This window comes from Mobula hypostoma, chromosome 4 (assembly GCF_963921235.1).
Source record: "Mobula hypostoma chromosome 4, sMobHyp1.1, whole genome shotgun sequence".
NCBI lineage: Eukaryota > Metazoa > Chordata > Chondrichthyes > Myliobatiformes > Myliobatidae > Mobula > Mobula hypostoma.
Genome location: NC_086100.1, coordinates 22,318,711 through 22,333,358, shown reverse-complemented (window position 1 = coordinate 22,333,358; position 14,648 = coordinate 22,318,711).

Sequence of the window (14,648 nt, the reverse complement as noted above, 5' to 3'; positions counted from 1 at the left end):
GTGCATCTTTAAGGACCTAATCTGACCATGTCTTAATTAATTATAGCAGAAATAGTGCTACCTTCTTATGAACACCTTTTGTTAGCTGGAGCTAAAAGCTGGCTTCTTTGACAAAATGAGTACCTGGACCAAGACCTGAACAATCCTAATGATGATGAGATTAAGGATTCCTCAGAGCATGTGCTTTCACTTCTGGTCCTGATATAAGATAAAAATAAATTTCTTTGTGCTAGTCTGCCATAACCACATCCACTTTCACAAAACCATGATAAGATCTAAGCAAATAGTCATTTGAAATATTAAATCACAATAGGAAATTGCCTTAAATCGAAACAGTAACAAGCTTGCCATTGTAGTCTTTCATCTCGCCTTTTAAAGTGCAGACCATGTTTCTGAGTTACAGAACTGTTGAACTCTCATTTTCACAGCTTTACTGAACATGGAATGACTCCTCAAAAATAACTATCAACAGCTCTAACATGGCTTATCGAATTACAGATAATTTAGCTCATACTTTTTTTGCTTTCTTCAAAGGAAAGTGACAAAAAACTTATGTTTGATCTCCTAAGATACAACAGGACAGCAGCAGTGTTGGCAAGTGAAGAGAAGTTATATTGGATGAAAGCACAAGCAGCTGTATATAGTTAGACCAATGTTAGCAAGTAAAATAATGAAAAAGTTCACAGATCAAAATAGGAAAGTAAACAATGATGGACTTGATAGTTATTTTAACAACTTCCATGATTATATTGCAAACCAGTAGCTCACTTCAAACTTTTATTTTCCGAAATCTTTTAACAAATGACACTTATAGCTTAAAATTTTGCTGAACAGTATATCATACAAAACTGTTTCTGAATTTACATCCACGTTCTTTTTGCAGTGTTTTGACAGAAGTTCAAACATGTGAAGCAGAATTAAAATAAACCATAAGTGTAAAATTCTGTGTTCACAATAATATTATACGGCTGTCTTTTAAAAACATCAAAAGTGGTTTTCAAAGTTGTGTTCCAATATCCACTGTTGACATGAAGGGAGATGTAATCCAATTTACAGTTATAGAACACAGATAACTATAAGATTAACATTTGTGTCAGGAGAAATTGGCAGGGAGAAGAAAGAAATAGTGGAGACAGTGGATAAATATTTTACAACAATCTTCAGAACAGAGAATAAAAAAAGCTTCTGGGTTTAGCAGCAAGTCAGGAGACTAATAAAACTGAGGAACTTAAAGTAAGTATTATAAGTAAAGAAAGCAAGTACCTCGCAAATTAATGGAGCTGAAATCCAGCAAAACCCCTGGTCTGCATCTCCAGTGGTTGATGAGATATTTAAACTTCAAAGTAAATTTATTGTCAATGTATATATCATATATGTTGCCATATGTAACTCTGAGATTCATTTTCTTGCAGGCATACTCAATACATCCAATAACCATAACAGAATCAATTAAAGGCCACACCAACAGGTTGGACAACCAGTGTGCAAACAACAACTAAGTTCAAATACAAAAGGGAGGAAAAGAAAAAGAGAAGAAAATAAATAAATAAACAAACAACTGTATATCAAGAACATGAGATGTAGAGTCCTTGAAATTGAGTCCATAAGTTGTGGTAACAGTTCAGTGATGGGGCAAGTAAACTTATCCCCTCTGGTTCAAAGGCCTGATGATAATAAAGGGATAATAACTATTCCTGAATCAGGTGGTGTGAGTCTGGAAGCTCCTGTAACTCTTTCATGGCAGCAAGAGTGAGAAGAAAGTATGACCTGGTATGAGGGAATCTCTGATGATAAATGCTGCTTTCCTACAACAACACTCTGTGTAGATAAGCTCAATGGTAGAGAGGGCTTTACCCATGATGGATTGAATCGTATTCATTAAATTTTGTAGGATTTTCATTGGTCTTTCTATACCAGTTACATGATTCAATGTGAGCTGTGCAAAATCCTTGCATATCCAGAAATGTTGTGATGGGTGGGAAAAAAAGCAATTGTAATTCTATTATTCAAAGAGAGAGAGGGAAAAGAAAGAGAGAGAAGGGAAAAGAAGTAAAACAGAACACTCAGGTGTGAGAGAGATAGTGAGGAGAGAAAGAGAGAGAGAAACAGAGAGACAGAGTGAAGGGAAAAGAGGTAAAATAGAATACTCAGCAGGACAATCAGCAGCTGTGGAGGGAAAATAAAAGTGAGCATTTCAGACCACTTTTCAAAACAAGAAGCTTGGTCGGCATGGACCAGTTGCTCTGAAGGACCTGGCTCCATTCTGGATGACTGTATGATTTAGCTACACTGACATGAAAACCTCGATTCCATTATTAAAGAAGATAGAGCAGGTTTCTGAGAAAAGCTCAATATGACCAGGCAGTGTCAGTGTGGTATCCTTAAGAGGGATGATTCTGTTTGAGAAATCCGTACAAATTTTTGAGAACGGGACTTGCAGGAGAGATAAAGGTGAACCAGGTGACGTTAGGTACCTAGATTTTAAGTGACTCTTTACTAGGCATCACAAAAATAGTGTTGTATAAGAATACTATGCACAGGGAGTGACATATACCAACATGAACAGAAGCCTGATGAATTAATAGAAAATAGAGAAAGTCAATACATGGATAAAAAGGCGGCAAGCTAAATATTTTGAGGGAAATAAAGAGGTTGTTTACAAAGGCATCAAGAATAGAGAAACATTTTCTTTCTTAACTGTGAGCAACATGATCAACATAGATAGCGTTAAAGAACACGACATAGCACGCAGGTAGAAAAACAAATGCAGTTCTAGTAACACGTTAGCCTTAATTACAAGAGGTCTCAAATAGGAGAGAAGCCTTGCTACAACTATACAATATTTTGGTCAATCACTTCTTCATCCCCTGTGTTGCTTATCTTAGATGCAAGGAAACAAAGAGATACAAAGCCTACAAGAATATTGGAATCTCCAATTATCAAGGGTTTTCCTTGCCATTCGATCCATTTATCCCATTTATGATTTGGTTGTTATTAGGGTAATAGCTTTTTCATAAGCAAAGAGTCATGTGCAGTTGCCTAACTGCTTAAGATAATGTACCCACAACAAAACTTAAAATCTAATGTGATGGGGCAGGCCCAGAGAATTTGCTGCTTTTTATTCAAAATATACATAGAGGTATGGAACACAACAACACAGAAACAGGCCCTTCAGTCCATCAAGTCTGTGCTGAACCATTGATCTGCCCTTTCCCATTGATCTGCACCTGGCTGTTCGTACTGCTCCCATTCATGTACCTATCCAAATTTCTCTAAAATATTGCAATCAACCCTGTGTCTGCCACTTGAGCTGGTAGCTCATTCCACACTCTCACCAACCTCTGAGTGAAGAGGTCCTTCTCCTTCATATTCCCCTTAAACACTTCACCTTTCACCCTTAACCATTGACTTCTAGTTCTAGTCTCACCCCACCTCAGTGCTTGCATTTACCCTGTCTATACCGCTCATAATTTTATATAGCTCTATTAAATTTCCCCTCAATCTTCTAGGTTCTAGGGAATAAAGTCCTATAACCTATTCAACTTTTCCTCAAGTCCCAGCAACATCCTTGTAAACAACAGGAATTCTGCAGATGCTGGAAATTCAAGCAACATACATCAAAGTTGCTGGTGAACGCAGCAGGCCAAGCAGCATCTATAGGAAGAGGCGCAGTCGACGTTTCAGGCCGAGACCCTTCGTCCTGACGAAGGGTCTCGGCCTGAAACGTCGACTGCACAAACATCCTTGTAAATTCAATTTGCACTGTTTCAATCTTATTTACATCTTACCAATAGGTTGGTGACCAAAACTGCACACAATACACCAAATTAGGCCTCACTGATGTTTTATACACTTTCAGCATAACATTCCAACTCCTGTACCCAGTACATTGTTTTACGAAGGCCAATGTGCCAAAAGCTTTCTTTATGATGCTATCTAGAAATGAATGCCATGTTCAATGAATTATGGACATGAATTTGAAGATCCCTTTGTTCTATAACAATCCTCAATGCCCTACCATTCACTGTGCTTAAACCTACCCTGGCTGGTTCTCCCAGAATGCAACACCTCACTCTTGTCTGCATTAAATTCCATCTGCCATTTTTCATCAGTCCAGATCTTGCTGCAAGATTTGATAGTCTTAGTTGCTATCCACTGGAACCCCAATCTTGGTGTCATCAGCAAATTTGCTGATCCAATTTGCCAATTTACCATCCACATCCTTAACACAGATGACAAACAACAACGTACCCAGGACCAATCTCTGCACCCATCATGCTTCTAGTCAGAGAAGCAATCATCTACAACCACTCTCTGGCTTCTTCCACAAACCCAATGTTTAATCCAATTTACTACATAACCTTGAATGCCAAATGACCAATCTCCCATGCAGGACACAACTTACCATGCACAAAGCCATGTTGAGTGTCTCCGTCTATCCAAATATCTATATATCTAATCCCTTAGAAAACCTCCCAATAACCTTTCCACTGCTGATGTCAGGCTCATCAGCCTATAATTTCTTGTCTTATCCTTAGAGGCTTTCTTAAACAACGGAACAACTGTCTAGGGTCACAGTTTGAGGATAAAGGGGAAGCCTTTTAGGACTGAGATTAGGTAAAACTTCCTCACACAGAGAGTGGTGAATCTGTGGAATTCTCTGCCACAGGAAACAGTTGAGGCCAGTTCATTGGCTATATTTAAGAGGGAGTTAGATATGGCCCTTGTGGCTAAAGGGATCAGGGGGTATGGGGAGAAGGCTGGTACAGGGTTCTGAGTTGGATGATCAGCCATGATCATACTGAATGGTGGTGCAGGCTCAAAGGGCCGAATGGCCTACTCCTGCACCTATTTTCTATGTTTCTATCCTCTGCCACCTCATCCATAGCTAAGGGTGTTTTAAATACCTCCGCAAAGGCCCCTACAATTTCTGCACTAACCTCCCACAGGGTGCGAGGGAAGACAATGTCAGGCTCTGGGGATTTATCCATCCTACTTTGTCTCAAAACAGCAAGCACCTCCTCCTCTGTAATCTGTATAGGGTCCATGACCTCATTGCTGTTTTGACTTGCATCTATATTCTCTGTGACCATCTCCTGAGTAAAAATCGATGCAAAAATTCATTTGGGACCTCCCATCTCTTTCAGCTCCGTGCATAGATTACCACTCTAACCTTCCACAGGACCAATTTTGCCCCTTATTATACTATGCTCTTAGTATATCTCTAGAATCCCTTAGGGTTCTCCTTCACCCTGTTTGCTAGAGCAGGGGTCCCCAACCTTTTTTGCACTGCGGACCGGTTTCATATCGACAATATTCTTGCGGACCGGCCGACCCGGGGGGAGGGGGCGGGGGGGGGCGTTGGTTTGCCAACGGCCAAGCGCAGCAGTCAAATAGTCAAATAAAAACAACAAGAATTCTGCAGATGCTGGAAATTCAAGCAACATACATCAAAGTTGCTGGTGAATGCAGCAGGCCAAGCAGCATCTGTAGGAAGAGGTGCAGTCGACGTTTCAGGCCGAGACCCTTCGTCAGGACTAACTGAAGGAAGAGTGAGTAAGGGATTTGAAAGCTGGAGGGGGAGGGGGAGATGCAAAATGATAGGAGAAGACAGGAGGGGGAGGGATAGAGCCGAGAGCTGGACAGGTGATAGGCAAAAGGGGATACGAGAGGATCATGGGACAGGAGGTCCGGGAAGAAAGACAAGGTGGGGGGGGTGACCCAGAGGATGGGCAAGAGGTATATTCAGAGGGATAGAGGGAGAAAAAGGAGAGTGAGAGAAAGAATGTGTACATAAAAATGAGTAACAGATGGGGTACGAGGGGGAGGTGGGGCCTTAGCGGAAGTTAGAGAAGTCGATGTTCATCATCAGGTTGGAGGCTACCCAGACGGAATATAAGGTGTTGTTCCTCCAACCTGAGTGTGGCTTCATCTTTACAGTAGAGGAGGCCGTGGATAGACATGTCAGAATGGGAATGGGATGTGGAATTAAAATGTGTGGCCACTGGGAGATCCTGCTTTCTCTGGCGGACAGAGCGTAGATGTTCAGCAAAGCAGTCTCCCAGTCTGCGTCGGGTCTCACCAATATATAAAAGGCCACATTGGGAGCACCGGACGCAGTATATCACCCCAGTCGACTCACAGGTGAAGTGATGCCTCACCTGGAAGGACCGTTTGGGGCCCTGAATGGCTCCCGATGTGGCCTTTTATATATTGGTGAGACCCGACGCAGACTGGGAGACGGCTTTGCTGAACATCTACGCTCTGTCCGCCAGAGAAAGCAGGATCTCCCAGTGGCCACACATTTTAATTCCACATCCCATTCCCATTCTGACATGTCTATCCACGGCCTCCTCTACTGTAAAGATGAAGCCACACTCAGGTTGGAGGAACAACACCTTATATTCCGTCTGGGTAGCCTCCAACCTGATGGCATGAACATCGACTTCTCTAACTTCCGCTAAGGCCCCACCTCCCCCTCGTACCCCATCTGTTACTCAATTTTATGCACACATTCTTTCTCTCACTCTCCTTTTTCTCCCTCTGTCCCTCTGAATATACCTCTTGCCCATCCTCTGGGTCAATCCCCCCTTGTCTTTCTTCCCGGACCTCCTGTCCCATGATCCTCTCGTATCCCCTTTTGCCTATCACCTGTCCAGCTCTCGGCTCTATCCCTCCCCCTCCTGTCTTCTCCTATCATTTTGCATCTCCCCCTCCCCCTCCAGCTTTCAAATCCCTTACTCACTCTTCCTTCAGTTAGTCCTGACGAAGGGTCTCGGCCTGAAACGTCGACTGCACCTCTTCCTACAAATAGTCAAATACGTGGTTTACATGGAGAGACTACAATGACCATGAAGCCCTGCGCGGGTACCAGTGCGCATGCGTGAGTTGCGCATGCGTGTACGTGCCGATTTTTTCTACATTTCGTTTTTGACAATTCTGTTCGGGGACGGAGGTGTTAATCACGACAAGAATATAGGTGATAAGTGGCTAATACACTCAATTTTGTTTCTAAATGGGCTTATCTAACGAATTTAATATTAAACACACAGCGCATATTTTCCCCGTATGAACATATAAAATCATTGCAACGCACCAATATCGCTGAATCAGTGGGAGGCTTGGGCTTGTTTTCCTTCAACAAGATGGTGCCATCGAAGGGTGATGGGTGACAGCAATACTCGAAGGGGGCTCCTTATGTCCATCCTATTCCGCAATTTGGCTTTCGTTGCATTCACTGCAGAGATACGTTGAAATGGAAGCAACGTTTTCAGTGCTTTCGTGGCTATCTCAGGATATTTAGCCTTGACTTTGATCCAGAATGCCGGCAGAGATGTTACACTTTTCAGTCCGCCGTCATTTGCAAGTTCGAGGAGTTGATCTTTTTCCCACGCTGACATGGATGACGCGCGGGTAATGACCTCGCGTGCGTAATGGCTCAACAGTGGGCATGACAAGGAATGAGGAAAGGAGCAGCTGACTCATATCGCCAATCATATCGTTTCCTCGCGCCCCGGTAGCGCATGCTTTGCGGCCCGGTGGTTGGAGACCGCTGTGCTAGAGCATGTGGGCTGTTATTAATATATGCACATCTGGAAGCTGAACTGGGATAGGCAATTGCTATCATTCAGCAATTGCTATCATGTATGGCCTATCTATTAAGAACTCCCTTTGCTGAATCCCATTGAACTCGGAGGAGAAGAATAGATGGTGGTTCATCTAGATATTCTGGATATTTTTTCTAGCTGGAAATTCAGACACAACAGATAGTTCCTCTTGCAGTCTGGAAGAGAAACAGTGACTTTTGTGACTTTGAAATGATAAATAAATGATGCAATGAAGAACTAGACAAGGGTATTGTCGTCAGAAGAGGTTTACCCGGATACTGCCTGGTTTAGACATTATTAATTATGAGGAGAGGCTGGACGAACTTGGAATATTTTCTCTGGAACATTAAGAGCAGAGAGTAGATCTGACAGAAGTTTATAAACATATAAGAGATTCAGACAGGGTAAACGGTCAGAATCTATTATTTTGTGGGGTAGAAATTTCATATACTAGAGGATACAGCTTTAAGTGAGAGGGTTGAATGTTTAGGGAAGATATGAAGGGCAAGTTTTGTACATAGGTGTCTTGAAGGCATTTCCAGGGTAGGAGGTGAAAGAGGCATTTCAATAAGTGCATGAACAGGTAAGGAATAGAGGAATATGGATTTAGGATTATGAAGACACGTAGTCCTCTTTTATTGTCATTTAGTAATGCATGCATTAAGAAATGATACATTATTTCCTCCGGTATGATATCACAAAACACAGGACAGACCAAGACTGAAAAAAACTGACAAAACCACATAATTATAACATAGTTTCAATAGTGCACAATACCATAACTTGATGAAGAAGTTCCTGAGCACAGTAAAGTTCAAAGTTTCTCAAATGTCCCACATCTCACACAGACGGGAGAAGGAAGAAAAACTCTCCCTGCCATGCCGACCACAATCTGACTCTGAGTCATCCGAAAACTGAGCTCTGATCAGCTCTCCGTCACCGAGTACTGAGCGCCATCTCTGTCCACACGATTCAACCTCCTTCTCGGTTGCCAAAAGCAGGCAAGGCCGGGGATTTTGAGGCGTACCCTCCGAAAGATTCCTGACCCCACAGTAACGACAGCAGCGAACGGGCGTTTCAGAAATTTCTCCAGATGTTCCTCTGTGCTTTCACGTCCATTCTCCATCAAATCAGAATTGTCCACGGCCCCTATTTAACAGATACGATATCATTTTTCTCCAGAGGGCTGCGCAGGCGCGACACGCCGCCACCTTCTCCTCCCGCCTTTTTGTACAGTCATGTGGAATTAGTCTGGTTTGATACCATGTTTAGCATAGACAAAGATATGCAGAGAATTGTGGAGGGGTGGGGGGGGGGACCACATGCAGGCAGAAGAGATTAGGTTGATTAGCTTCATTAACTTGGCACATTGTGTGTCAAAGAACCTGTTCTTGTGCTGTTCTGTTTGATGTTCTATTAGCATTATACTTGATACGTCATCACAAATTTTACCTCCTTTAAAGATTCACATCCTTGGAATTCCATCTGTGATCCTTTGAAAGACACTGACGTGCACCCAGCATTGCCAAACTGATTGAATGAGTCCTGATCCTGACCAGGATTTCACAATGTCTGACTGTCTTTTTTGGCATAGTCAGACTTGTTGGATGTTACCTCCACAGCAAACTGGAAAACTTAACTTTGAAACCTTGAAAAAGAACAATGAGTGGATAAATATTATCTTAAGCCCAACACATGAATCTGAAGATACACTAATTCAGAAGACATATTGCCTTCAATATTATTATTATTATTGTCAATTGCTCTTTGGTTCTCTTGTCTGGCAATGGGCCAAATGGCCTTCTGTCCAGTTCTTTTTTTTGTTTTTACACATATCTATGGAATAATGCATAAAAGGCAATGTAATATTAAAATTTGCAATTGAAATTCAGGAAATCAGGACTCAAATTCAGAGTAAATTCTCTTCTTCCATTTCCCTCTGCTCTTCCCTGCTAAGACTAATTGGGAGAGGCAGAGGTTGTAACTCTAGAGACTTAACTAAAGCAACGCCTGCTGAATAAGGATTTTGAAGGATAATAATGAAAGTAATAGATAATGAAGCTGGGGAAACCAAGACAAGTCACACAACTACAGCTAGTTATACTTTGTCATTAATAGTTGATGAGAGTCTACAACATCTTTAACAGTGACAGCAATAATTAGATACCAGAGAGTGTAAGCTTAATGACATTGCTCCATTTAAACATCAATTAAAGAAGTGAAACTAATCATTTAAAGTTAATCTTTCATTAGTTTCTGCCAAGCATGCAAGAAATGATTGAATAATCCATTATAATTATGGGATAATAAAAGGAAACTGATCGGTTATTTTGTGCCAAGCATCTCTACAGAGCGCAGTAACACCAAATTTTCAAAGAAGAACTCATCAATTTTCCTTTCACTTTGATTCTGTATTTTAAAAATGCCTTAAATTGCTCCATATATAAAGAATAGAAATAAATACTGCTATGGGGAAAAGAAAATGCATTCATATATCTTTGCAACCTCAATATATATATCCCAGTTCCTGAAATACTTTTGAAGTGTCATCACTGTTGTAATGGAGCAAGCACACTGCAAAGTTTCACAGACACTATGGTCTAGAAATTGAATGCTCATCTTCACTATATCAGAAAACAGGGAGAATAAAGCTGAGAACTGATGAAGGATCTCAGCTCGAAACGTTGTCTCCTTATTCATTTCCTCAGATTCATTTCTTGACCTGCTGAGTTCCTTCAGCATTTTGTGCGGTCTGCTTTGGATTTCCAGCATCTGCAGTTAACACCAGTTGTTAGAAATGGCTGGAATCCATTATTAAGGAAAGAGTAGGAGGACATTTCAAGCATGATTATAGAGTGTTGTGGGGTCAATGGGACTTACGAAACCAGGCTTGACTTTTTTTTATATAGCTTTTCTGGGACTGACAGAATAGATAAGAGGGATTAAATTGATATATATTCTGACTGGGAAGGTCTTCGATTAGATACTGCAGAAGAGCTTATTAAACAAAATCAGATTGTGCAATGTTGAGCATCATACGGTCTGGTTTGAGGATTAATTGATTGATAGAATATCACCTTCCAGTTTCTCATTTCATTGCCCCCCCCCACCATTCCCTACCCACCCATTTTCTCCCTTTCACCTGGCTTTACCTATCACCTGCCAGCGTGAACTCTTGCCCCTCCCCCGACCTTCTTCTTCTGACTTCTTCCCCCTTTCTTTCCCATCCTGGTGAAGTGTCTCAGCTCAAAACATGAACTGTTTATTCCTCTCCATAGATGCTGCCTGACTGGCTGAGTTCCTCCTGCAGAGTGTGCACGTTCCTCAAGAATTCCAGTATCTGCAGAATTTCCGCTGCTTGTAACGATCTTACTGAAATGTGGAGAAACACAAGGTGTTGAATAGCCTATTCCTGCTTTTTCAGCTTAAGTCATATGTTTTAACATGCATCTGAGGAAAATGCAAAAACAAACTTTATTGTTGAAATTTGCCTTCAATGAAAGAAAGCATTGACATGTTTTCCCACGGAGATGCTGCATGAGCGTGCGGCCTGTGTCATTCCTGACAATGACAATAAGCAGAACCTGTAACTTTCAGGGATTACTGGGAAGGAAGTCAAAGCAGCTACACTATGTCGTAGAAGACTGTTAGGGAGAAATAGGGACCAGAGAGAGAGGGAACATGTGTCTCTCCAAGTTGGTGGCCACAAATCCTACGAGCCACAGCAACAATTCAGTGGTCCTATAGAATACTGGGAAATGGGCTCAGTGGTCTTCAGGAACGTATGTGTGCTTCGTTCTCTTTCATTAAGCATGTGAAACCCAGCAAGGGTGTTTTCAATGCACAGAACAGAAGTTCAGCATTTGTAGAATAATGATTTGGAAATTCAGTCATCTCAACGATTTGTACAGCACTTTCCCCTAACCCGGATGTGACTTTGTACTTTATTGTGGAGTCTCTGAGACATAAACTAACGGAGCCAATCCAAACAGAAAACAGGCCCTTTGCACCATCTCATCTGTGTCAAACAAATTGGCTAACTCTGCTTACCCCAGATGCTTGCATTTGCTTTTGGCCCATGTTCATTTAACCTTTTCTATCTGTCCAAATTATTTTTCTTAATATCCGAATTTTACCCGCCTCTATCACTTCTCCTGGTAACTTGTTACATCTACTCACTGCCATCTGCCACTAGGTCAGAACATTGCACCTCAGGTATATTTTAAATATTTCCTCTTATCAGGGCAGAAAGGTGGAGTATGCATGAACAACAATGGGAATTTGTAAGTCATACTGCGGAGAATTGTGTGTCTAGGCAGGCCAGGTCCAATTTCCCACTGGGCAGGTGCAAATAATGTCATAGATTACTGCAACACAAAAACAGGCCCTTTGGCCCATCGAATACATGCTAAACTATTATCCTGACTTGTCTGATTGAAAGGGATATGAAATGCTGTTTATTGAATGACATGTGGCAGTGAAGTTCCTGCAGTTGTGCCTGTGACAATAGAGTTGACTTTGTATTGCCCTGATCTGTGCAAAGGATCTCCTGAATTTACCTGTGAGGACAAACGAGCCTTTGTTTTGTAACTCATCTCTAATATGGCATCTCCAAAAGGCACGCCGCTAACTTCCCTAGTGTTCTGCCTCTACAGAAAAGGAAAGATTATCCTGTCCTTACTTAATTTGTATCCAGAAACTGAAGCACCCGGCTCTCTTTTCTTTTGTGCATGCGAATCTTAACCAAAATCAATTTTATTATTCTTTACAAACATTAGCACTTGTTTAGTGGGAAATTGGACCAGTCATTTCCAGACACAAGAATGAACTGATATTCCATGCTGAGGTCACCAAGGTGGAGTTTCTTGCTATATGAGGGCTAACCTGATTGAGATGTACTAGATGTTAAGAGGCATAGGTCAAATGGACAACCAAAGACTTTTTCACAGAGCAGAAATGACTAATATGAAGGGGTACAATTTTAAGGTGATTGGAGAAAAATATAAGGGATGGCAAAAGGTAAGCATTTTACACAGAGTGGTGGGTGCTTGGAACTCCCTGTCAGATATGGTGGTAGAGGCAGATATATTAGGGGCAGTTAAGAAACTCACTCAAGTTGAGTATGATGTTCTCCTAAGGGATTATCTTCTGGTGGATTCTCAGCTGCCGGTAGAGGCTACTCCGGGATCCACATATCTGTATTGTTGGAGTAGATTCCCTGAATGGAGAACATTTGTGTGCGATTTTGTTTAATGCAGGGAGGTTAATTCACGGGCAGCCACCAACATAGTTCTTGACTGACTGGGGTCAGGGTCCAGTGGCGTGGAATGCAAGATGACTGAGGACCCTTTACTGCTGCAGACTTTCTCTGCCTTCACTGCTAGACTTTCCACGCCATCATCTTCTGCTAGCTTCATGGTTGAGGTCTTGGTTGGATCACTTTACGTCTGGAACCTCTCTGTTGACCTTACCACCATGGGTGACTCCACCAGGTGCCAGGCTCCAGATGGCATCACTCTCGGGATCTCAGGAACTGACAAGCCTCTCCACCACGATAAGGTGATGATCATTGGAGGAGGTTCTAGAGCAACCACTGCTGATGCACTGCCCCCCTTCTCTTAGCATCCAGCTTCCTCCATTTCAATAGTAATTAACTGCATGACCTGATGAGAGATGAAATTTGGTTGAAAAAGTGAGAAAATTCACTTGTCTTCCTTGCACCATGAATAATTTAGCATAAACTAATCTATTGTGACCTTGTTGTACCATGTTATTAAAACAGCAACACATTTGAAAACATAGTTCAGCGCCCACTGGATTACAGGTTAAAATACTGATGCAGTCCTTGGGCATGAAGGCTTCTGCCTTGAACAGGCCAGCAAAACAAGACTGACAAATGTTATTGCTATATTGTTCCTTCCCACCTTTGGATAGAAAATAAAAATCAAATAACTATCAGTTACCATTATACAGAAATGAACATCTCTGTCATTGCAGACGTAGTCGTATTTTGCCAAGAAAATTTTACCTTTTAGAATTGTATTTTTTCCACTCAGAATCACAGCATGACAAAAAAAAAATTCATTTCACATTGAAATATCACTGTGAAACAATGCAATGAAATACAGCGCAGGAGGAGAATTTCCATTATGCTCTGCCAAATAGTTGTTCCTTTGGTATATAAGATTGTCATCAAATCATGGAGTCATAGAACAATACAGCACGGATACAGGCATGTGCCATGCATCCTAAACTGTACCTGGTCTTAAAAGCAGAACCAAACATTTTGCATGGTAAATATTCAAATATGGGTGACCCTTGTGTGATTTGAGTATCAGTTTTCATTCACTGTATTAAGTAATAAAGAAAAATAAGAGAAAGACTAAGGCGCTGTTTAAAATTGTGCCCTGTTACAGTATGCACTGATTACATTTTCAGTAGCACTGTTCTCAAAGCTCTTAGTGGTCCATAAAAAGGAAGGTTTGCAGTAATTTTTATGTAAATTAATATTCCTGCAATACGTCAGCATCTTCTGATGTAATTGTGTGATAACGGCAAGGCATAATTGCTGAAGAACCAACCTTCATCAGTTCAGCATTCAATTTCTAAATAAAACGTAGCTTGCGTTAAATCCACTTTTACTCTTATTTTAGTTTATTTGGAAAAATATTCAGAGATTTGAGAGTTAAATAATTTTCCCATTAACATTTAACAGTGAACCTGACACCGAATTTTCTGCTCTCTTTACAGACACCAGGAGCCACAGATTCAAACAAAGTTGGTCAAAGGTATGTTGTTAGCAATAAATCTCAGCTTTCCATTTCCATTTTTGAACAGTGATATCCTGTCACTGGAAAATGTAGCGAGATAATTAGTTGATACAGCTTTGCATTTCAATAAGCGTATTTTTATGTCCTTTTTTCTATAAAGTGCAGACTGCATTTCTCAAAGTGATCTTAAAATTTTAAAGAGCAGGGGTATAAGGAGCCCCTTTGCACTGATTTAGCCCAAAGGAAACAGCATGATCAAACCAAGAATAAA